At 42.2% G+C, this 24,701-nt stretch overlaps 1 protein-coding gene and 1 long non-coding RNA gene across 3 annotated transcripts in view; one reads left to right on the top strand and one right to left on the bottom strand.

Moving 5' to 3' along the window:
- Window positions 1–24,701, top strand: part of CREB3L2 (cAMP responsive element binding protein 3 like 2) — a 127,647-nt gene that overhangs the window by 28,843 nt on the left and 74,103 nt on the right. Inside the window, exon 1 of one of the 2 annotated variants that reach the window (XM_063725455.1) lies at window positions 20,346–20,361. The gene's annotated coding sequence lies outside the window, so the exon portion shown is untranslated. 2 annotated transcript variants of the gene reach the window in all.
- On the bottom strand, window positions 13,921–19,706 carry CREB3L2-AS1 (CREB3L2 antisense RNA 1). Its single transcript, XR_008527272.1, has 3 exons — window positions 18,175–19,706; window positions 16,864–16,987; window positions 13,921–15,791 (listed from the first exon to the last, which is right to left on the bottom strand). It is a non-coding gene; the product is annotated as a CREB3L2 antisense RNA 1 (long non-coding RNA).

Below are 24,701 nucleotides of genomic sequence, written 5' to 3'. Positions count from 1 at the left end.
GGGCCATATGCTGCTACCTTCTTGACTTTAGGACATCTCTTGTTACCTTTTTGCTGCGTGCTCCCACCAAGGAGCACAGTAGACTCCAACTCACTCTAGGTGAGCTTTCCTCTAGCTCCCGAGTGTCACGTGCCTCTCCATTGTGTTCAAAGAGAATAGGCACCGGTGGGCCATTGTCTGGGAAACTCTGTGTTCCTTGGTGCCGTACTAAACCTATTTAGTTAAATTTGATCAACTTTAGCACACCCTCACCATGAGTGTATGGATTCCCCTTAGGACCCACGTCTTCCATACAAGGCAAACAAGTTGGAATAGGGATTTCTATGATTAAGGTCATCGTTAGTTGAAGAATTTCAAACCATTTTAGTTTTTCATAATATGCTATTTCTTCAATTTCTCATGTGGATTTGGAGTGTGTGTGTCTGTGTTCTCTCATGTGTAAATATTTTCATAGAGGCCCTGAAGCTTCTTTCCTATATAGGGATTTGGGGACATTCCCCCAAACAAGAGGACTTTGTTACCAGGGTGTCCGTCTGGGGCCTTGCTGGTATGAAAATGCTCCCAGAGTTGATCCACAATGTATTTATTCATGAATGTTACAGATGCCTTAGAGTTTAGTTCCCTTAGGTGACTGTGGAATTTAAAATAAGAAATCAACCTTTATCGTAGGTTTATTCTTTTATATATAGATATATATATATATATATATATATATTTTTTTTTTTTTTTTTTTTTTTTTTTTTTTTTAGAGACAGGGATCTCACTGTGTTGCTCAGGCTGGTCTCAAACTCCTGGCCTCAAACTATCCTCCCACCTCAGCCTCCCAAGTAGCTGGGATTACAGATGTGAGCCACCAAACCTGGCTTCCTTTTACTTATCAAGAAAAAAATACTGTTCTTATTGTTCATTACAAAAAGAGTATTACCTCATTAAAGAAACTAAAAAACAAGCAAAAAAGACAGCTCTCTTTTTTGTTTTGTTTTGTTTGAGATGGAGTCTTGCTCTGTCGCCTAGGCTGGAATGCAGTGCCATGATCTTGGCTCACTGCAACCTCCGCCTCCTGAGTTCAAGCATTTCTCCTGCCTCAGCCTCTCGAGTAGCTGGGATTATAGGTGTGCACCCCAATCCTGGCTAATTTTTGTATTTTTAGTAGAGATGGGGTTTCACCATGTTGGCCAGGCTGGTCTCGAACTCCTCACCTTGTGATCCGCCCGCCTCAGCTTCCTAAAGTGCTAGGATTACAGGCCTCCCAAAGTGTTGGGATTACAGGCATGAGCCACTGCTCCCAGCAAAGACATCTCTCAAAAGCTCATTATGCACTCCCCAAACTGCTGTTAATTTCTCTTGTGTTAGAGTTCAGATTTTTTTATGAATACTTCTTTTACATAGCTATTAATAAAACATATTCATATAACTATTTTGCCATGCTCTTTTGTATTTAATAATGGACATTTTCCTATTTTAATACTTAGCCATTACTTTTTTTTTTAAGGAAGTGAATAAATGAAAGAATGGCTACTCCATAGACAGAGCAGCCTATCTATCACTTTTTAATGGCCGTGTATTATTCATTGAGTGTATGTTTTGTAGATTCTTAAGTGACATCCAATTATTAGGATTTTAGGTTATTTCCCATTTTTCCCTCTTTTAAATAGGTTGGCTTAATGTTTAATTAATAGTTTTAGAAAAATGGAAAGAGCAAGGATATACATTAGAAACAGTCCATGGCTTTTTTTTTTTTTTTGGACCATCCAGAGAAGTTAATGATTAAGGTAAGAACTTATGATAAGGTTCTTTACAATGGGGAAAGAGATCCACGGGATTAGGGTTGCAGAGAGTAAGGACTGGTGTTTTGTATGCACTCACACATCACAGCATAGCCGCAAAAAGATCGAGTTCTGCGGTGTCTGCAGTGTGCCATAGTGTCCTTCATAACAACTTGTATGTCTCCCCCGATCCAAATTTTTTTTTTTTTTTTGAGACAGAGTCTCGCTCTGTCACCCAGGCTGGAGTGCAGTGGCGCGATCTCAGCTCACTGCAAGCTCTGCCTCCCGGGTTCATGCCATTCTCCTGCCTCAGCCTCCCAAGTAGCTGGGATTACAGGCGCCTGCCACCACACCCGGCTAATTTTTTGTATTTTTAGTAGAGATGGGGTTTCACCGTGTTAGCCAGGATGGTCTCCATCTCCTGAACTCGTGATCCGCCCTTCTTGGCCTCCCAAAGTACTGGGATTACAGGCGTGAGCCACCATGCCTGGCCCCAATTTTTTTTTTAAACATAATTCTGACTCTGGAAATAAGTAGGCACCTTTAAACTCTGTGTAGACTTGATTTTGTTTTTTCTTTAAGTTTGTGTGTATCTCTTAATATGTGTGCTAACTTAATTTAGGGACTAGGTTCATACTGATGTTGGAAGCATGCCATTCTCCAAGCTTTTTAAAAATATGGATATTCTTAAGTATCTCACACTGAGGCACCCAGCTATAAAGTAACCGTAGTGTAGGTAGGTGCACACTGCGTAAACACTTCTTCTGTAAGCTGGAGAAATAGCTGGAGGAGAAATCTGTTCTTAGAATAAGGCACATGCTGTTGGTTCCAGACATTCTTTTTACTGGAGGATACAAAAGTGTGTTTAACGGTTGCTGGCCCCACGCCTGCTGTCCAGCCCTGTGGAATGTGCTCTGTCTGGGCCACACTTCCAGTCATCAAGGCAGTTACTGTGAGGAAGGAAGAAGCCAGCTCTTCAGTTCCTTGACCTGAGCTTTTCCTGCCAAAAGAAGGAATCTGTTTTGAAGATTAGGTTTCCCACCTGGACCCTGCCCACCCCACCCACCCCCTTCTGTGAACTGTCCGGCTTATCGAAGAAGACCCATTTTTCCTTCTTACAGTTGCTGTTTCTTCATTGCAAGTGATTAACCCTGAATGTAAAGTTAAGAAACAGAGTTTTTAAGGAACTTTATTTGGTAGAGAAATGTCACCCCATTCTCTCGTTAAAAGATACAATGTCTGGATTGATTCCAGTATCTGTGGTTTTTGGCACATGCCATCTTTCTGAAATTGCTTCTCTGTGTTTTATGTAAGAGGAAGAAAGAAAAAGAAAGTTCTAAAACAAAATGGTCAGCTTATTCTTTGGAATTCTATTTGGGCAGTTTAAGTGAGGATAGTACTATACATCCTGTCTTTCCTCATATCAATAATAATAATAACTTCTGTGACTTATTGCATTTAACTCTCATAATCAACCCTTTGTGTTCAATACCGTTTTGGGCACCATTTTACAGGTGAGGAGACTGAGGCTTGAAGAGGTTAAGAAACTTGCTCTTTAGATGGTATTCCAGTGTAGGCAGCCTGACTCCAGAGCTGGATGATCTTCTAACCCCCCCGTAACAGTGCTTTCAAGTCAGTTGGAAGAACTTATTATGCAAATTAAAATACCCTGGGCCTCAGGGAAACATTTGCTTCTTAGATTGTGGCTACTTTGTAATTTCTTTTCTTTTTTATTTTGAAAAAGTTCAAACCTGAGAAAAGTTGTAAAAATAATACAGTGAAGGCATACATCATTTGACCAAATCCATCAGTTGCTAATATTTTACCATATTAACTTATTTTTCTGTCTTTCTGCATATGTGTATGTTGTGTGTGTGTGTGTGTGTGTGTTTGATGACCCTTGAAAGTTAGTTGAGACATTATGACATTTCATCTCTAAATATTTTAGCTGGTATCTTTGAAAAAAAAAAAACATTCTGCTAAACAACCTCAATGAAAATCATAGGCCGGGCACGGTGGCTCATGCCTGTAATCCCAGCACTTTGGGAGGCCAAGGCGGGCGGATCATGAGGTCAGGAGATCGAGACTATCCTGGCTAACATAGTGAAATCCCATCTCTACTAAAAAATACAAAAAAAATTAGCCGGGCATGGTGGCGGGAGCCTGTAGTCCCAGCTACTTGGGAGGCTGAGGCAGGAGAATGGCTTGAACCTGGGAGGTGGAGCTTGCAGTGAGCCGAGTTCGTGCCACTGCACTCCCAGCCTGGGTGACAGAGTGAGACTCTGTCTCAAAAAAAAAAAAAAAGAAAAAAAGAAAATCATAATGCCCAAAAACATTTTACATTATTTTACGTTAATACACTGCTATTATCTAAGGCATTCATGTTCAAATTGCCCTAGTTGTCCCCAAAATGTCCTTTATATACACCTCTTTTTCTGATCCAATTTATCAAAAAGCAAACTTTGCTTTTATGATTTGTAATCTTGATATCATCATGCACATTCTCTTCTCAGACTAGGAACAGTTTTCTTTGGCTTAACTAGGAGACCAAGGATCTTGCTGGAGTTCCAGATTTGAGCTCTCTGCCCCTCCTGACTAAGCAGCCCCACAGTGTCCTCACTTGACACATGCTGTTTTATGGGGCGCCACGTCTTCTTCGTTCCTTCTCTCTCCTCTGATCTACTTTTTTCCTTGACCCTGTTCTTCTTCCTTTCTTTTTTTTCTTCCTCATTTTCTTTTTGCCCCTTCTCACCTTTCTTCCTTCTTTTCTCCGACCCCCTAGGACACACACAAGACTTGTTCTTATGTGCTGTAATTGGAAGTTGGAAATCAATGGGGTTGCAGGTGAGAGCCACCAAATTGGATTCATTTATGAGTAGGGACAGAGACTTGGTGGTGGGCCTGAGCTGGTGGTATACTGAGGACTGATTCAGCTGTACACCCCATTGGAGGAGGTTCAGCTGGCTTGAAACAGTGTGAGGCTGAGAGGATACAAGAGTGGCCAGCTCCACTATTCACAGTAGCAAAGACTTGGAATCAACCCAAATGTCCATCAATGATAGACTGAATTAAGAAAATGTGGCACATATACACCATGGAATACTATGCAGCCATGAAGAAGGATGAGTTCATGTCCTTTGCAGGGACATGCATGAAGCTGGAAACCATCATTCTCAGTAAAATACCAGAAGGACAGAAAACCAAACACTGCATGTTCTCACTCGTAAGTGGGAGTTGAACATTGAGAACACATGGACAAAGGGAGGGGAACATCACATACTGGGGCCTGTTGGGGAGTCTGGGGCTGGGGGAGGGATAATGTTAGGAGAAATACCTAATGTAAATGACAAGTTGATGGGTGCAGCAAACCCACATGGCACATGTATACCTATGTAACAAACCTGCATGTTGTGCACATGTACCCTAGAACTTAAAGTATAATTTAAAAAAAAAAAAAAAAGAGTAGCCAGCTCCAGTCCAGGGCAACATCAGCTGTGGAGGACAAGGAAGGGATGGGGTGTGCCAAAATGGGGTAGAAACGACACTGTGTTGCATTGGAAAGAAAATAGACTTTAAAGTCAGACAGAAAGGTGAAAACAGCAAGCTTTTACTGACTGGCTGTGTGATCTTGGGAAAGTTATTTAACTCTCTAAGTCTTGTGTGCTTCAACCACAAATGGGAAGAGTATAACCTACCTTGCAGCATTGTGTTGAGGATTAGGGGTAATGCGTATTAAAGCAGAGATCCTGGCACACGGTGGTGCTCAGTCAACAGTAGCTGTTAGGTATTTACATGGTGTCCCAGCAAGTGGATGGGGCATCACAGCAAGGGGAGGTGATGGTTGGAAGCTCATGTAGGTGGCCAACATGAGGCTGAGCTGCCAGTGGTTAGAAGGATCTTAGGAATGCAGTGCAGGGCAGGCTTCCTGTTCCTGGGAGGGAAACTTGTGAGTCAGTTTCCAGCGATCAGGAGCAGGGGCCACAGGAACACTCCAGTTCAAAGGCATGGGGCTCGGTGTCTGGGAGAGAATCGAAGAGCCAGAACCAAACTGTCTGATCAAATTCAAATCAATAGCAAGGGCACTTGTGGCTGAGTCATCTGGAGTATCTCTTGTTTTGGGTTAGCATTAGGGAGAAGCTGGGGTTGGGGGAGTGACTGTGGGAGGAGGGCTGGGACTCAAGCTAAGCCTGGTGTTTGTTCTCCTTTTACATCCGCTAGTAGTGCGGTGACCATGATAACATTCCAGAGGCGCTTTTCTTCCTGAGTCCTTGGCCCAAAGTTAGGTAAATTGTCTCTAGGTAGATAATGATGTCCTGATTATGAGCTCAGAGTCCAAACTGCTGGGCTGATGGAGATTCGCTCCCCTTTTGCCTTGGTCTGCTCAGGCCGCCTTAACAAAGTACCATAGACTGGGTGGCTTAAACAGCAGACGTTTATTTCTTACAGCTCTGGAGACTGAAAGTCTGAGATCAGTGTGCCAGCATAGTTGAGCTCTGGTGAGCGCCCGCTTCCTGACTTGCAGACAGCTGCCTTCTTTCTGTGTCCTTACAGGGCAAAGAGGAGGGGGAAGGAGAGGAAGGGAGAAAGAGAGAAGACTGAGAGAGAGAGAAGAAAGGGAGAGAGAGCAAGCTCTCTGGGCTGTTCTTATAAGGGCACTAACCTATCATGGGAACCCCACCTCATGACCTCATGTAAACCTCCCAGAGGCCCCATCTCCAAATACTATCACATTGGGGGTTAGGGATTCAATATATGAATTTTAGGGGGACACACTTTCAGTTCATAACACCCTTCTTCCATGCCCTCATTCCCAGACACTTGAGAGTCCATATGTAATGAGAGTGTTACCTTGAGGAGTATGCGGCTCCTGTGTATTATATGGAGGCAGAGACAAGGATTCAGAAGCACAGTTCTAGCATCTTGTCAGTAAGCCACTGCAGGGGAGCTTTGATGAACTCTCATATGGCATAGGTCCTTCCTTTCTACCTACAATTTTTCTTTTTATAATTTCCTTATTATTTTTATTTGAGAGGCATGAACATGAGGCAAAATATGTTATTTCTTGTTCTCTGTAAAATCTCCAAATTGAGCTGTCTGTAGTCAAAAGTGAGGTAATCTTCTTCTTTTATCCAAAAGATTATTCTGAGCTTTTTATCCAAACTTATTCTGAGCTTTCCTTCTTTCTGAGTCATGGCTAGGATCAACATACACTTCTTAAATATTCCAATTCCATATCAAGGATAGCACTCCTCCTTCTCCCGGAGCCACTGGAGGGAGCACCAATGTATTAACAGTTTTCTTTGTTGACTGAATTTGCTTTTTTTAACCTGCTTTCTGAAAGTGCATCACATTACCATCCAAACTTATTGGATGGTATGTAAGCATCCAATTTTTTAAAGTATGTAAGCAAGTAACATATAATCTATTTTACAAATTATGCAGTAAGACATAGTGGGATATAATTTAAGAAGATGCAACTAGCCCTTATTTTTCCACTCTCTGGAAGAATTTCATGACTTTTCACATGTTTGCACCTCCTGTCTCTGATCTGTATCTTCTTTGGCTCCTCTGTCTTGATTCCCCTCCCAACTTCTGTTCCCCTAAGTCCTTGATGCCATCAGTGAACATCAGATTACTTCCTTGGATACCAGTGGTTCTCAGAGTGTGCTTTATGGACCAGCAAAGCATACGAGAACTTGTTAGAAAGACATATTCTTGGGCCCCACTGCAGACCTACTGAATTAGAAACTCTAGGGTGAGATGCACCCATTGTGTTTTAATAAACTCTACAGGTGATTGTGATACACCCTCAGGTTTAAGCATTCCTGCCCTAGACGAGGAGGCTAGATTCAGTAGGTGTTTCTCCCAGTTGCCCACTTTAGCATAAATAATAGCATTTTGTTTTGCTCCTCTTCAGGCATAGAATCCCATAGTTTTAAGTGGAGTGGGATTTTGAGTGGATGGTACCCTGGTCAACTCACTTTACCATAGAAGAGAGAGCTTTGCAGATAGTGGCAGTGTTTGGCTGGAGAACCCAGTGCTTTCTAGGTCCTTGCTTATAACATGGGCTGTGTCACTTCCCTGAAACTTTAATCAGTGCTTCCTGAGACCAGGGTTCTTTGTAAAATAACTTAAGGAAGTATTCCAGAAGAACCAATAGCATTGGTCTACTCACCTGTGGGTTCTCTTAACATTTTAATATTAACAATATTCTGATATTTCAGATGTACATTGCAAAAGCCTCACAATCAAGGGGCTTTTGTCATTGACTTGATATAATTATCCTAAGGGAAAAAATGGAATGCTTAAACTAGCAAAAGTTCACATTTCTGTCTTTTTGGCCACGTTTTCCTCAACGAATGTAAATATATTTGTGCGCATGTGTGTTGATACTGCATATTTGAAAGACAGAAGGAGACAGACTAAATTTCTGTTTATAGAAAAATTCTAAGTAATCTGAGGAAGCAGTAATTACTGGAGTTGGTAACAGTTTGAGCACTATCCTGTCCCTTGATCTAACTCTGGCTTTAGAGATAGCTGAATTTAGAATGTTACGTTATGGGCAGTTTCTTTATCTATTTTGTTTCCCCCATTGGACAATCTCTGTAGTAGAACTAGAGTTTAGTCACTACTTGTATTAGTCTGTTCTCACGCTGCTGATAAAGACATACCCGAGTCTGGGTAATTTATAAAGAAAAAGAGGTTTCATGGACTCACAATTCCACGTGGTTGGCAGAAGGCGAAAGGCACATCTTACGTGGTGGCAGACAAGAGATAATTGAGAGCCAAGCGAAAGAGGTTTCCCCTTATAAAACCATCAGATCTCGTGAGACATATTCACTACCATGAGAACAGTATGGGGGAAACCGCCTCCATCATTCAATTGTCTCCTTCCAGGTCCCTCCCACAACATGTGGGAATTATGGGAGCTACAATTCAAGGTGAGATTTGGGTGGGGACACAGCCAAACCGTATCACTACTGGATTATGTCTCTCTATAATTTGAAAAGAATGGTAGAAACTGAAGAATTTGAAAGCAGTCCATTTGTCTAGATTGTTCAATATCAGATTACCTTGCATATCACGCTTGTCCCCTCCCCATCTTTGTGGGAGTGCAGAGGGCACAAAGAAAGCCTTTAACTGAACAATCTGGTTTGTCTAGATGGCTTAACATTTTTGTATTTGATGGGTCAATAGCCTTGGGTGCTTTAGTCTAGATGCTGAGTGCTCAAAAGGCTAAACACTGAGGAAAACATTCCCCTGTCGAAACATATGATTGATTTGGTAGTGACAAGTGTTTTGGGAGCCAGAGACATGCTGGTGGGTTAAGAAAGGGTTTTTTTTTGTTTGTTTGTTTGTTTTGTTTTGTTTGTTTTGAGATGAAGTCTTGCTCTTGTCCCCCAGGCTGGAGTGTGATGGCATGATCTTGGCTCATTGCAACCTTCGTCTCCTGTCTCCCGGCTTCAAGTGATTCTCCTGCCTCAGCCTCCCAAGTAGCTGGGATTGCAGGCACCCGCCACCACACCTGGCTAGTTTTTGTATTTTTAGTAGAGACAGGGTTTCACCATGTTGGCCAGGCTGGTCTACGAACTCCTGACCTCAGGTGATCCGCCCACCTCGACCTCCCAAAGTTCTGGGATTAGAGGCGTGAGCCACCGCGCCTGGCCGCAAGGGTTTCTTTAACATGGCCATCTTAAAAGGGATAAAGGATCTTCTAGGAATTTATTTCAGCTGAAAACAGATGGTGATACATTCTTACTTTGACGTTGTCATCATTTATTCATTTCTATTTTTTCTTTCTTTCTTCAACAGATATGTCAAATACTATCCTAACATGGAACAAAATAAGTTTAAAAAAAACACCAAAATAAAAAGGGCAATAACTATTTTTAAGCTTATAAAAACAAATGAAGTTTGGCTTGACATAATTATCCCTGGACATAATTATCCCTGCTTTGGCAATTTAGGGAAGAGGATTTCAAGATTTCAAAAGATCCTGGGGGAAAATTAGGTAAGCTTCATGGCCAGAGACTCTAATATAAATACAGTTCGTGAAGGAGGAAGTTAGAAAAACATTTAAATTTAATCCAGTAAAAATAAACAATAAAAACAAAGATGGGAGGGGTGGATCATGATACCAGAGAGTGACTAGAGACATTTCTGTTAAGCTCAGAATTTAAAATAATGTATCCAGAAGATAGAAAGATTGATGTTTACCTTAGGATAAATATAAAATGGCATGAATTAGAAATCAGTTTAAGGACTAACAAAGTCAAGTATGAGGTGCCTGAAAACTAGAAAGAAGTGAATACCATACTGGTTTTTGAAAAGGGAAAAGCTTGACATTAATACCTGGAAAACTGGTAGAGCTGGTTATTAAACAGATCCTTTGTGAATAGGAAGAAAGCAGTGCTGACTAAGTGGGGACTTGGATTTGCTAAGAAGTCCTGAGGAGCAGATAAATTCTGGCTTAGAGCCTCTGGTGAGGGGGATCTTTAAATGTGCTTTGTTTGCTCAGCCTTTTTATCAGCATATCTGAGGATGACATAGACCATAACCCTTATCTAGACTTTCTGGGCGTTGCAGGCTTGGAATCCGGAAGGAACGTGAAGGAGGGGGGCTGGTGTGAGTGAGATGAAGAAGGAGGGAGACATCTTTATGAAGATCCAAGGGCCCCAAAGCTGAGAGGGACTGCTGGGATGTCAGATGTCAGATCAGTATCCAAAATCACCTTGCTGTTTAGGAAAGCTGGATATGCAGGCCAGTGAATGCAGAGAGAAAGCAAAGAGGTTTGTGTGTGCTGGGGGATGAGTGCAAGGATGGAAGGGAGTGGGAATTCATTTATTTATATATATGTACAGAGCACTGCACCCACTTTGTGCCAGGTACTGTGTTCTGGGTGCTGTTGTAGCAGTGAATGAAGTAGAAAAACGTTCGGCCCCCATGGAGCTCATGTGTAGTGCAGGAGATCGGAAGCAAACATACATATAATTTCTTAGGGGGTGATTCATGTTATGGAGAACAATAAACCACGATGGGGTAAGAGAATGCTGGTGGGGGGTGGGAGGCTGTGACTGGCTTACACAGGGTGGTGGGGAGTCCTGCCAGACGTTGTGGTATTTGAGCCTGAGGGCAGTGAAGGTGCAATCAGCCCAGATGGCAGGGAAAAGTGGTTCCCCAGGGTGTGTGCTAGAGCTGGGAGAGGCAAGTGTGCCTGTAGCAGAGAGCCCTCAGGGAAGGGGAAGGACGATGGTGCGGGAAGAAGCTCAAGGTGAGAGGGCAGAGAAAGGGGGCCTAGAAACCCTTTGTTCATCCTGATGAGATTCAGGATTTGAGTAGCGGAGGGAAAAGATCTGGGAATACACACTCAGGATCCTTCTTGATGACAGCCTTCCAGTGCTTAAAGGGAACAGTTCCAAAGTCAGAGTCATGGCCATCTAGTGAAAGGTACCAAGAGACAGCTTTTAGTTCAGTGTATGGCAGCTTTAGAATTCAAGTCGCCCAAGCAATGGTCTGTGCTGCTTCATGAGGTTAGTGTCCCTGGGTTTGAGCTTAAAAACCACCAGGGTCCATTTCAACGTGAACATTCACTGAGTCTTCCCCCTTGTTCTACAAGTGTTTCCTGACATTGGTCCTGACTTTGGTGGGGTCGCAGATGGGGAAGAGCAGAGCAGGCGCATGGAGGTGCAGGGGATGCTAGGAGAGGAAGTGGAGGCTGGGTTCATGGAGACACAGGGGAGCAGTGTGAGTTCCTGGAAGAACTTCCTAGAAGTTCCCATGGTTCCGAAAAGTGAGGGGACCTGCCACGGAGAGACTGAGCAGTGGGGATGAAGAGGGTGTGGGTCATGAGATCATGGAGGAGAGGCCTGGGGTAGGCTAGAGGTCTTTCAGGAAGCAGCAAAGGATGAATGGAAGAATTGCCAAGGACAGAGCTTAGAGTGGAGTGACCAAGGTGACGATCAGAGTCTTGTGAGGCGTGCCCCCGGGTGGGAAAAGGAAGGCTTTTGTTTCCTAGGGACCACAGGTACCTGAGAGAAAGAGGACTGTCTGACATAGAAATGGGGAGGGGAGGACAAGAGATGCCACAGGGGAGGGACCCCCCAAAATGACAGGAAGAGTCAAGGCCTAGAGGTTGGATCCACAGAAGACGCATTCTGTCTGCATCCTGTGATAGCAAAGGTAGGATAAAGGGCCTCTGCCTGAGAGGGTGAAGTAAGAGAAAGCCTGAGATTCTTCCAGGTTTAGGTTGCCTGGGTGTGGGGAGCAATAGCTCACTCAAGGACAGAGAGCCTGACTCAGCCCGTGCTTTGGCTGTGCAGGGGGAGGGCCTCCATGATGTTCCTTCCCCAATTTCAATTCAGAGACATACGCACTTTCCTCCAAACTGCCACTTAATTATATGCTGGCTTGATTGCAAGGACACCGAGCGAATGCATTTACATTGAGAAAATTGGGGACAAATGAAAAATTTTAATGTTCTCATCTCCCCCACCCCCCACCCCCCAGTTTATAATTTGGAGGAAGGAAGTAAATTTAATGCAGAATATAAACATATAACAATTTAAGCTTCTTCCTAAAATAATAGTTTGGCTTTCTAAGCCCACATTTCTTTCTGAGTGAAAGAAATAATTCTTGGGAGGCCAAGGTGAGTGGATCGCCTGAGATCAGGAGTTCGAGACCAGCCTGGCCAACATAGTGAAACCCCATCTCTGCTAACAATACAAAAAATTAGCTGAGTGTGGTGGCATGCACCTCTAATCTCAGCTACTCAGGAGGCTGAGGTAGGAGAATCACTTGAACCTGGGAGGTGGAGGTTGCAGTGAGCTGAGATCGTGCCATTGCACTCCAGCCCGGGCAACAAGAGCGAAACTCCGTCTCAAAAAAAAAAAAAAAAAAGGAAATAATTTAGTTTTAAGTTTAAAATATCTGGTAAATAAGATTATGTTTATTTGTTAATTTAAATGAAATAAAACACATGCTTCTGTAGTGGTTGTATTATGGCAAAACTGTTCACAATATGCACAATTAATTAATTGAATTTCAGATGGTTCCCCTGTGGATATCTTTACAGGTGTATGCTTTAGAGCCAGAGGTAATTGATCCAATGTTGTGTTTTATTAGATACTTCCAGGCTAATATGCCACTGACCCTAACTGTTATATATTCCTGATTCTCTCTCTAAGCCTTGGAAAGGCTTTGGACAAAGTCACTAATATTCTAACTCTTTTGATAGAATTTCAGTTTTCACAATTACTTCTTTCTGTCTTTTATTTTCTCTCTCTCCCCCCCACCGTGTGTGTGTGCATGTGTATATGTATAAACATGCACATATGTATTTATTTTGCATTTACTTATAGTCACTGTATTTTAAGCTTGCATTCTCATGGAAAGTCTATGTTATGAACTTAGCACTTACTCCTCAGAGGCAGTGTTAGATAATGGAAAATTCATGAGCTATGTAACCAGACAGATGGTGGTTTAAATTCTAGCTCCAGCACATGCAAACCACATGTTCTTGGCAAGTTACTTAACCTCTCTGAGCCTTGGTTTACTGCCCTATAAAATGGGTCTAATTATTACTTATCTAATGGGTTAGTTGTGATAATTCACTATATAATGAGAATTATATATTTTTTACTAGATGTTAAAAGCACCTAGTAAAGTGCCTCCATTAGTGGAAGCTACTGCTGCTTCTGTTTTTGCTAGAGGACTGCAATGGGGACATGAAGCAATGAGAATTCTAAAAACTAGGAAATGGGAACATGGAAAGTAGACCTCTGAGAAATAAAGGGAAGAGAGTGAAAGTGAAAAGTTACTGAGGTAAATAAGTATTTTATCACTCACCTTTCTGTTGTACTGGTGAACCAGTAATTATATTACCTTACATTTTCTAAATATTGCACGTACTTTCCTCGCCGGATGGCAAGGATGCAGTTTACTTAGGATAATTTAATTTGGTTATTACACTTTGATTCTCATCATGCTTTCTTTCACCCTAGTTTGTATAATATTTGAGAAAACATTGATCACTCCCTGTCTTCATGGAGTTAAATGTCTTTTCAACATATGGTCATGTCTTCTCTCCCAAAACGTTTTTGGGAATGGTGTTTGAAGTTTTGCTACATAACAAATCACCATACAACTTAGTGGCTTAAAACCACCATCATTTATTTGGCCTGCAATTCTGTGAACCAGCAATTTGGAGTGGGCTCAGATGGACTTTTCTTCTGCTGGTCTCAGCTGGGTTCACCTATGAGTCTGTGGTCAGGTGCTGGTCAGCCAGCTCTGCTTCTAGGTAATGGGTGGCGATCAGCTGGGGTGATAGAGAAAGGGAATGGTGGGGAATATGGACCTTGGGGGTCACTCATTACCCAGAGACTAGTCCTTTCTTGTTCAGATGGCAGCTCAAGGTTCCAGGAGGGAGACTGGAAGTGCCAAAGACTCTTGGGGCCCAGCTTCAGAACTTGGACAGTTATACTTCATTGTGTTGGCCAAAGCAACTTGAAATGCCATTGCAGAATCAAAGAGCAGAGAAATAGACATCACCTCTTCATGGTTGGGAGGACCTGCCAAGCATGGAGGCCATTTTCACGATCCTCCTTAGGTGGGGACTCTACAGTCCTCATTAACAAGTCAATTCTGGTCTCTTGGAGTCAATAGATTCCTTCTCAGACATGAGACAGACATACACACATACTGTAGTAACTTCTGCTTTAATGTTAGTCTCTTAAAAAATGACTTGGCATTTTGAAGACTGAAAAGAAGTACTTAAGTTTTTACATCCCTTATGTTGCAGACAGATCTCAAGTGTGTAAAGTGTTGGCGCCAGAAGATTGACCCTGACTGCAGTGGACCTTCCTTGGATTTAATCCTGACCAGATCCACTCACCTGTGTCTAAGCAGTGGTCAGGCAGAATGAGGAAGTGTCAGCTGGTGACCTCACTAGAGGCTCTTCAGGTGGCCCTGGATCAAGAGCAGCTTATTCATTGTCTTTGATGCAGAAAGTGAGACATGGGAGAAAGGGCCTGCCCTTAACTCACTGGATTTCTTAAAACATTTAAATGTTGCATTGTACCAAATGCCAAGCAGATAAGTGAGTTCCTCAAATATAGCTTTTTAAAACTCTTATCACCCATCAGATATCTCATGGGTTTGAAGCAGCCCTTCAAACCCATGAGTTTGAAGCTTGTTTGAAGCAGCCAAGGATTTCTTTTCTTTCTTTCTTTTTTTTTTTTTTAAATAGGCAGGGTCTCACTATGTTGCCCAGTCTGGTCTCGAACTCCTGAGCTCAAGCGATCCTCCTGCCCTGGCCTCCTAGAGTGTTGGGATTATAGGTGTGAACCACTGTGCCTGGCCAAAGGTTTATTTTCTGATCATTTTGAGGGAAAATAAGTTCCAATATTTCTCCCAAGACAGTAGACTTAAGATCTCAGTAGTTTGTCTCCAAGTCACAAACTTAAGGGGTTCTTTTTTTACATGAACTTTACCTGAGTTCTAACTTGTGTTGGGCCATCAAGTTTGTGACGCATAGCCTTGGGCTTGTGTGCCTTGAGTAATGTGAACTGTTTGAATTGACTTCTGGCCTGTAAACTCTACTCTCTTCCCACTGAGGACTGACCCCAGGGAATTACATGAGTCAGGGAGCTGCCTGTTTCCCTTGGTGACCATGGAAATTAGGAACAGTGATGACCTGGATTTAGGGAAAACTAGAAAGTGACTGATTCAGTTGAACAGCTCCTGGGACTTCAGTGGGCCAGACCTAGGACAGAACATGCCAGACACAATGTTCCTGCCTTCTGGGAGGAGGTCCTATATTGTAGCCATTATTCCCTTGGGACCAGTCTTCCACCCTGTGATACAGCAAAAATTAGTAAGAAGGCATCTGAAGTGTTTTTGGTTATTGATGAATTAATACTTTGGCAGAGGAAAGAGATAAATGTCATTGCATTTACCACTCTTCTTACTCTTCTTATACAGCCAGTCTTCTTTCTTACAGGTGCATTCTTTGAAGAAAACTTGTGAAGCCTGTAAATCGAATGGAAGGAGTAGGAATTATTTGGGTTATTAAAATATTCTTCACTTCCCCAAAATGAAGAAAAATTATCCATCTTCTCAAGTTTAAGAGTTCTTTACTAGTTGAGGGGCTGGGCCTAGTTGTTGAGTTTGGAGTTACTGTATTTTTTTCTGATGCGAAGTAGTCTGGGCCCAGTGGAGATTCCAGGGTGAAGGAGGACTTGGGGTTGTATAATTAGGCACCACTGTGGATAGTCAGGATGCTGTACAGACGGTGGGGAAAGGAATGAGGTTGTGACGTTAATGGATTTTTCAAGTGTTTATTTGGCTTCTGTTATGTCTAGGCATTGTAGATTCCTGTAGTCACATCCTTGAACAGAGAGAAATAGGTTAAAAAAAAATGTAGAAAGTAAGTGGTAAATGTGTTAAGAGAAGGAAATGTATGAGTCTTGGAGTGCACTTTGGGTGCCTAGTGGCATGATTTCCTGGGTGAGTGGAAAAAGGCTAGATTGTGGAAGTAGCAGTTTTCCAGGTGGAGAAGGGAGGGAAGTGGAATTCCAGGCTGTAGGAACCTGTGTTCAAGACGGGGAGGAGTGATGAGCGCTGTGTTCAGGGAACTCCACATCATCATTACATCTGACTAGACCAGAGTGGGAACCGAGTGGAGTGGAGAGGCAGAAGAAGAAAAGACAAAACATTTTATGAATTTTAATGTACACTGGGGGGTGGGGGGCATTGGATTAAATCCACACACACTGCTTTTCTAAAAGGCCTCTGTTTGACAAAAGGAAATACTGTTCAGCTCTAAAAGTAGCTCTTCACTACTGGGTTAATTGAATTTGCCTTCTTTCCTGTAAGTGACAAATCCCTTTTTCTAGAAAAAGGTGAACAGATTCACCTAGCTCTGTGCGGAATGTTGTTTCACCTGTCTGAATGGTCTAATTCTTTTAGGTGGGGCCTTATGCTGTATGCTAGCAATCACAAATCTTTGCCCAACTCAAAGAATTCAGAACCTGGATTGTGAAATTCAAATTAAAGTAAAATAACTATCATTGTTAAATTGTGCTATTTCAATATGGCTTACCTGGGCTGCTGGCTTCTCGAGAAATATTCAGCATGGCTGTCCATGTGAAGGATTGCCAGGACCCGAAAGATGGAAAGTAGAGAGTGCAATGGCAGTTTGAAAGCAGCTCAGGTGGGCTTAGGAGCTTTTGTGAATAAGAGAGAGCTCAGGTTTGATTTAGAGGAAATTGACTTCAAAATTAATTCTATTACTGGAAACTTGCACTAGGGAGGAAACCCGAGTATTACTGCCCACTGCTAACACTGCGAAATGATTTTCTTCTGGCAAGAGTGGTAGTTGGAATTTAAACCAGACACTGACCTGAGATGCTCTCTAAAGTAAATAGACTAAACACTTATTTGAAAATGCTCTATAATGAAAATGTTCAATTAGATTGAAATTGTATTCTACTCCTTATAGCTTATTCATCTCACTCAGTTAGTGCATTTTAATTTTATTTCCACTTGTAAGTGGGAAGCAACTGTTTATAAATAATTAGAAGGCCTTTGGGTCTTCTCTGATTCAAAGTCTTACATTCCTGAGGCAAACTGATGGTTCTGTCTTGCCACCAAATACCTGGTGCCTAGTGACACAAGTGGCAGCAAAATCTGAGACCTGAAATTAAGTGCCTTAGCTAGTGTTTTAAACATCAAAGTATGAGTGATTTCAAGTGGATTGAAAGGTACCCAGTGAGAGAAATTTTACTTGCAGCAAGGAAGACTAGGACTTGAATGTGTCCAATGACTGTCCCCATACATCCCAGGGGAAGTTATTTAACCCATTTATGCCTTAGGTTGTAATTTTTTGAATTTTTGCATGAATGAAACATCAGACCCTGGCGATGACCTTGAGCAGTAGGATATAAATAACTCCCGCATGCTTAGTGTTCCAATAATGGAACACGAGGCATATTAATCTTTCCGAGCTTCAGTTTCTGCCTTTATAAAAAGGAGATGATGGTGCTCAGATCTGCCTCTTTGAGGTGGGTTTTAGTTTTATTGGTAATATTTCAGTTCTTTTTCAAAAATTTGAGGCCAAGATCGGAGATTTACATTTGAAAAGTCTAGGTGGTGGATTTCAGGGGTACCTGTTAAATTATTTTCTGAGTTATGTTTGTTTTAGATTATTTTCCAATTAGAACAAGAATTTAATCACAAATTAGAAGTGAAAATGCCAAGTGCCCTTACACATATTTCTAGACTCCATGAGTATTTCTGAACCGGACATGTAAGTTTGGCTTGTGGGGATTAAGGGGAGAGGAGTGAGGTGGCCGTGCTGAAGAACTAATCATAAGACTGCCATCTTCACCCTCCCCCATCCTGTGGTGCTTACCAAACCAGGATGCGACCAGCTTCAATCCACCAGGGCTTTGCTGCTTGCTCCTTAGAGAAACGGTCTGTGAACACATGCTTTTTCTATACCTGTTGGATGGGTTCTTACTGTACTCATTGAAGATGGAAATGGGCAAGGATTTCCGGGGGTTTCTAATGATGAAGTAGTAACGTATCTGTAACCACTTACAAAAGGTCAGCCTGGTGAGAATTAGGGGTCAAGAGAGTGATTGGTTTATCATGGTCATTCATTATTTACTTTTAAATGTAGGTTAACGTGGTGGGAGAATGGTGTCTCTACCAGTGGCTCTGTCCGGGGAACTTTAGAGTTTTATGTTAAATAAGAACCCAGACTCTGGCAGTTATAGGGCCTGGTTTCTTGGGTCTGGGTTCTCAGTCACTGGGAGTCTTGAGTGACTAATTACACTTGTGCTTAGGCAACGTTTGTAGTCTTCTTTCTATTCCTTTGTAGGTTGGGCAGTTGTTGCGGCTTCTCTGGGACTGAGAGGTATCCCAGGATGTGGAACTTTACAACCAGAAAAGTCTGAGGCAACTGGGGCACCTGGTCTTCCTACTTTCTAGCCTCCATGCCTTCCTCTTCTCCTCTTACCTCCTCTCTTATGGCCAGACAATACCATGAGCATTCGAAACTCTTTAGGCTGCTGTTACAGATAAACTTTACATGTGGTGGACCTGGGGAGTTTGGCAACACAAAGTTACTCATTTTAAAAAATAGGAGTGCTCCTAGGGTAGTTTGGATGCAAGCATGAGCTGCCTTTATAGAGCTTAAATGTGTGCTGCCTGCAGTGCTCCTGATGATTTCTTTGTGGTTCTTTCCTTTTTGCTGAAAGTTTTCTGAAAATAGAAAGCCGTGGCCATTATAGTTAGAACAGGGAGTAAACAGGCACCTCTGAGATGACCCCTAGCCGCCTGCCCCCTGCCTGGGTCCACCCCTACTTCTGGGTAGCTATCTGCTGTCGCCACCTGCAAGAGCAGGAGTATTTGTAAGCTGTGGATTACGTCCCTAGGATTACTAGTCTTTCTTTTTCAGGAAAAATAATACACAATTCAAGCCAAATGTAAACAAGCACTAAGATCCTACACTTTTGTTCCTGGTGATCATTAAATGCTGTGGGTCATTTCACAATTTCAGTTGTCATTTTAGTTCTCCCTCATGCGTAGACAGGACAGGTACAACCTGTATCTCAAGGTCAAAGGGCAGGACTCTACTTATGTTTGTGGAACTTCAGAATACCAGACAGAAACCCATGCAGAGAGGTAGCCTCTCAAGATTTTGATCTTGTCTCCTCCGTGAAGAATGACCTGAAGAATTTCTCTTTCCCTATGATTCATCAGGAGAGTGCTGTTTATTCTTCCAGGTTTACAGCTCACACACCCCTGCTGCTTTTTCCTCCTGGAGAGGTTACAGGACCTTGTGATCTTACTGGGCTGTGTGAAAAACCCGTGATGATGCCTTTTCCTTCTGCAGATCTCTGTTTGACCGTCTGTTTTAAGTGCCCCTTTTTCTCTTGGTTATCTAGCTGCCAGCTGTTTACAAACTAGTTTGCATCAAGCGGTTGCCTAGAAACCATTATGAAAACAGGATTAGGCAAAGCATTTTTTCTATATTACAGCTGCTTTCTGATGAAGGCTTGGCATTAGAAAGAGCTCAGTGTCTACCCCTTCCCAGCCTTAAAACACAATGCAAGTGAAACAAGGACTTTCCAACAGAGATGAAATGATTTCTCTATAGTCACATTCTGAGAGGGTCATCACCCACCCAACTCTCCCCTCCTCTGCAAACCCGCATACCTTTCCCTTTCAGGAGAGTCGTGTGTTGGGGATGGTTGACGCTTTTTAAAGAACATTTAACATACACCAACAGCAGGTCTCAGATACTGTTATTTATCCATGTATTCCTCGGGCCTCAGCTAGACTGGAGAGGGTGCAGAGAAGTTAGAAGGCTCTGGCAGTAATTTGGTCATAAAGAAGGAATGTGTTATGTGGAGTAGCAGTTAATCAACTAAGCGGTAAGCAGGTTTTCAGTGAAACATCACTGGGAGCTAATCCCACTTAACATAAACTACAGTGATTTAGAGGGAACAAACTCTCTAACCCTGAGCTCTCTTTTTTCCCAGGAAATAAATCAGGATGAAGTCAAGAGACATCAAGGAGTTTACATTAAAAGGTCTTACTAAGTGATAGAAATATTCTTAAACTGGCTGGGCACAGTGGCTCATGCCTGTCATCCCAATACTTTGGGAGGCCGAGGCAGGCAGATCACTTGAGGTCACAAGATCGAGACCAGCCTGGCCAACATGGTGAAACCCTGTCTCTACGAAAAATACAAAAATTAGCCAGGCGTGGTGGCAGGCACCTGTAATCCCAGCTACTTGGGAGGCTGAGGCAGGAGAATCGCTGGAACCCGGGAGGTGAAGGTTGTAGTGAGCCAAGATCATGCCACTGCACTCCAGCCTGGTTGACAGAGTGAGAGAATGAGACCCTGTCTAAAAAAAAAAAAAAAAAAAGAAATATTCTTAAGCTCCTCCTGGAATAGGATAGATAGGTAAATAAGTGATTATATCTGGATTTGGAGTCAAAGGAGAAACAGGAATCAGGAAAAACTTAGAGTTAGTAAGTCAGCAAATACTTACTGAGCACTTCTTCCAGGTGTGGTAGAGTGGGGTGGGGTAGGTAGGGTGGCTGTCAAACACTGAGCAAGACAGACAGTCCCTGTATATTCTAGTGCAAAGGTGGGAAAGCAGGGGCCAGATAATAAAAACTGGAACAGATAAATCAGTAAGCTAATTTCACATACTGGCAAATGCAGTGAAGATGACAAAATGGGACCTGTGGCTACCATAGGGGTCATGGACACTGTTTTTCTAAGGTGACATTTGAGTTGAAAGGCTGAGAGCCTGAGGGCTGGGTGGGGGTATCCTCTCAGCCATGGGGAGGTTGGGAAGGAGGCTGAGTATGTGGAAGAGATAGTTAATAGAAATCAAACACAACGAGAACCTTCAAAGTCAGATGATAAATTAGGTCCATACTAGGAAGATCTTTTCCAAGTTTCCCAGAAAAGTAAATCAAACCTCACCAGGCCTCCAGATGGTTTTAATTACCTTTTTGTAGGTCTGCCGCACAGGGTATTAGTCATATACTTGACAATAAGGACTTGTGGATTTTTCTCAGATATATTAATGGATGGGAGTAAATTTGCATTTGAAATTTTATTTTTAAATTACAAAAATAACATATTACTGAAGTTGGAGAAATAAGAAAAGAAAAATCTCTTATGTTCCCACTATGCTACCAGCCCTATTATCTATTTTGTATATTTCTTTTTCTTTTTTCCAAAGACTAGATCTTGCTCTGTCACCCAGGTTATAGTGCAGTGGCGTGATCCTGACTCACTAGAGCCTCCACCTCCTGGGCTTAAGCGATCATCCCACCTCAGCCTCCTAAGTAACTGGGACTGCAGCTGTGCACCACCACGCCCAGCTAATTAAAACTTTTTTTTTGGTAGAGACAGAGTCTTCCTATGTTGCCCAGACTGATCTTGAACTCCTGGGTTCCAGCAGTCCTTCTGCCTTACCTCCCAGAGTGCAGGGGTTACAGGCATGAGCCACCACGTCTGGCCTGTTTTGTGTGTTTCTTACAGTCTTTTTCATGTATATGATTTTAGATAGTTAATACATTGCCCTTTGAATGCATGACAGACATTTCCCCAATACTTCCTTAAGCTTATATACCATACTTATACATTTTAATAAGTACAGTCAATTCTTGTTATTTGCAGTGGTTACGGTCTGTTAAGTCACTGTGAACACAGAACTAGCAAATACTAAACCTTTGCTGCTAAGGGAAATAGAGGATTAGGTTCCTGCAGGTGTCTGATTACATTTTTATCACTAATCAGTATATAACCTTGTTTTATGTGTGCTTCTATTTAAAGACATCGTACTTAATGTATTAATATTTTGTTGGTTTATTAACATTGAACTGCAGCCAAGAGTGCTGTCACCCATACCTGAACAAAGTTTATCGAACATGTGGATTTTTTTCTGTGAGGCACATCACAGCCGTCTTGTACTTAGGACACTAGATAGCCCTTCAGCACTGTGCTTGGGAGGTGTTTTAGACAGCAACGTCACCAACAAAAAGCACAAAGATATGAAAAGCATGGCACTAAATAGACCATGAAAAGGAACCTGCGTAATAGCCTGAGAGCTACAGCAAGAAGGCAGAGTGTGCCCTTTTTCAGCCTTAGCTGGGCACATGCATGTCAGTGACTCAAATTTTTTGCCACTCTACGCGGATTCTCAAATGACCATGAAAGTGCCACAAGTATTGATTTTTGAGGTTACAAATACATTTTATCAATTAGACACAATTCATAAATATGGAATCTGTGAATAGTGAGGATCAGTGTATTATTCTTCAGACTGTACCATGGCTGTACCATGAAACTAGGGATCTTGAAACTAGGGAAAGCCTCCCCAAGCCTTTGAATTACTGGAGTGGAGAAATGAAAAGGTTCCCTTTCTCCTGATAATGTTGCAATTAAATGAGAATATGTGAGTCCTTTATAAAGTGTGTTTTGAGATCTAGCTTACACCTTACAATGACACAGTTTCTGATATGTCCTTTTGTTTGTTTGTTTTACTATGAAACTAAATCATAAATGGCTCACCTTCGGATGCATACACAGACACACTGCTACTCTGGTGTTTGTGGAGCCTTCGTAATACCTCCTCACTCCCCACCCCAAACAAACCAAATCCTGAAAAAAGCACTACTACGGAGTAGCTCAGAAGCATGGGGTAGGGGAGAAACAGCCCTTTGTGTCTCAGTAGGGAACAGTGGTGATAATATCACCTTACATTTATGAGGGGCTTTAGCATTTGTGAGCTTCTTTGATGTGGTCCAGTTTCCCCAGAAAAAGACAAATGTGTACTGATGGTAATCATACCTGACCTTACCTGAAATGACTGTCAGACATTTTGCCCTCTGGAGAAATCCAGGGTGTGAGTCCTGATCCTTTCTTTGACCAGTGCCTGTTTGGTGAGAATAGCTATCCCATTGGAAAACACAGTACCCCTCATATGACCCACAAATCCATGACAAAACCACCCACATTTTCACCATCGAAGATCAAGAAGCATATGGTGTATTGGAAAGAGTGTGGCTTTTGCAGTCAGAGGAACTGATTTTGATTTCCTAGTTCTACCCCTTCCTCAGCTGTGCAACTTTGGATAAGTTGTAAAGCCTCTCTGAGCTTGCATTTTCTCATTGGTCTAATGGGGATAATTATGACCCCACTCATATGTCTGTTGTGAAGATTAAATAAAATAATATACTTAGCCACTTTCCTTATTATACTTCTGACAGTACTTCTGTTGACAAGGAGCTTATCAATAGATCCTTAGAGAAAATCAGTGAGTCATCTTGACAGTGACCTTTGTTTCCCAGCAACTCGGCCTGGAGTTGATCACTCTCAATAACACCATTATCAAATAACCAGTGTGGATTGGGTTTTGCATCCATGAGTGTCTAAGCAAATGTCACTATTTAATTTTATTCTTCCAAAACATGTTATTTTTCCCTGGTGTGAGAAACACAAATGTTCCAAAGTTAACATTCATGAAATATCCCTTAGATTTTTTTTCTAATCTTGATTGGGGTGTTGACAAGCTTTACGTCTGTGTTAGCTGTTGAATAAAGCCATAGAAGAGGCTTGGTGAATATAACAGACCCAGGTCAAAGGGGTGTGGGAAGAGGCTAGTCCAACGCTGGTGTCCATTTAATCCATGGGAAAAGCAAAATATAAGGAAGTAACTTGCACAGAAGGATCTTGAAACTAGGGAAATCCTCCCCAGGCCTTTGAATTACTGGAGAAACGAAAAGATTCCCTCTCTCCTGATAATTTTGCAATTAAATGAGAATATGTGAGTCCTTTATAAAGTGTGTTTTGAGATCTGGCTTACACCTTACAACGACACAGTTTCTGACATGTTCTTTTTTAAACATCTGTGGGAAGTTAGCAAGTGAATCCCAACTGCTGGATTGCCCATCACGGGTCAGTATCAGCCTCACTATGGCAGAGATAATGGGGTCAGCAGTTTGAATGCCGAACTCCAGGTCCAAGTGGCTATTTCCTTTTGCACTTTGATAGCTGGCATTTGCCTAAGAGAGGATGATATTTCTTTGGGCTGACTTGGCCTTTGAGATTGCCGTGAGACCAGTGATCTCTGTACCCTGATGTGAGGTATAGACTTATTTCTCAACTAGGAAGAGGGACAACTTCATGTAAACATGTTTGGAACTTTCTTCCATTCTTGTGTGAATGTCCTTTATATTTCTGATGACTCCTATGGTGTAAGTTGGTAACAGACAGCCATCCTTAAGCCTGGGATAGTCACAAAACTGATGATCCTGCTGGTTTTCATCATCATCACTGAAACTCATTTGAATGGCCAGTTGTTCATTATGTTGTGCAGGTCACAGAACAAGGACAGTAAAATGCAT

The sequence above is a fragment of the Pongo abelii genome, chromosome 6 (assembly GCF_028885655.2).
Source record: "Pongo abelii isolate AG06213 chromosome 6, NHGRI_mPonAbe1-v2.0_pri, whole genome shotgun sequence".
In the NCBI taxonomy this organism is placed as follows: Eukaryota; Metazoa; Chordata; class Mammalia; order Primates; family Hominidae; genus Pongo; species Pongo abelii.
This window is presented reverse-complemented; position numbering and strand designations above follow the sequence as displayed.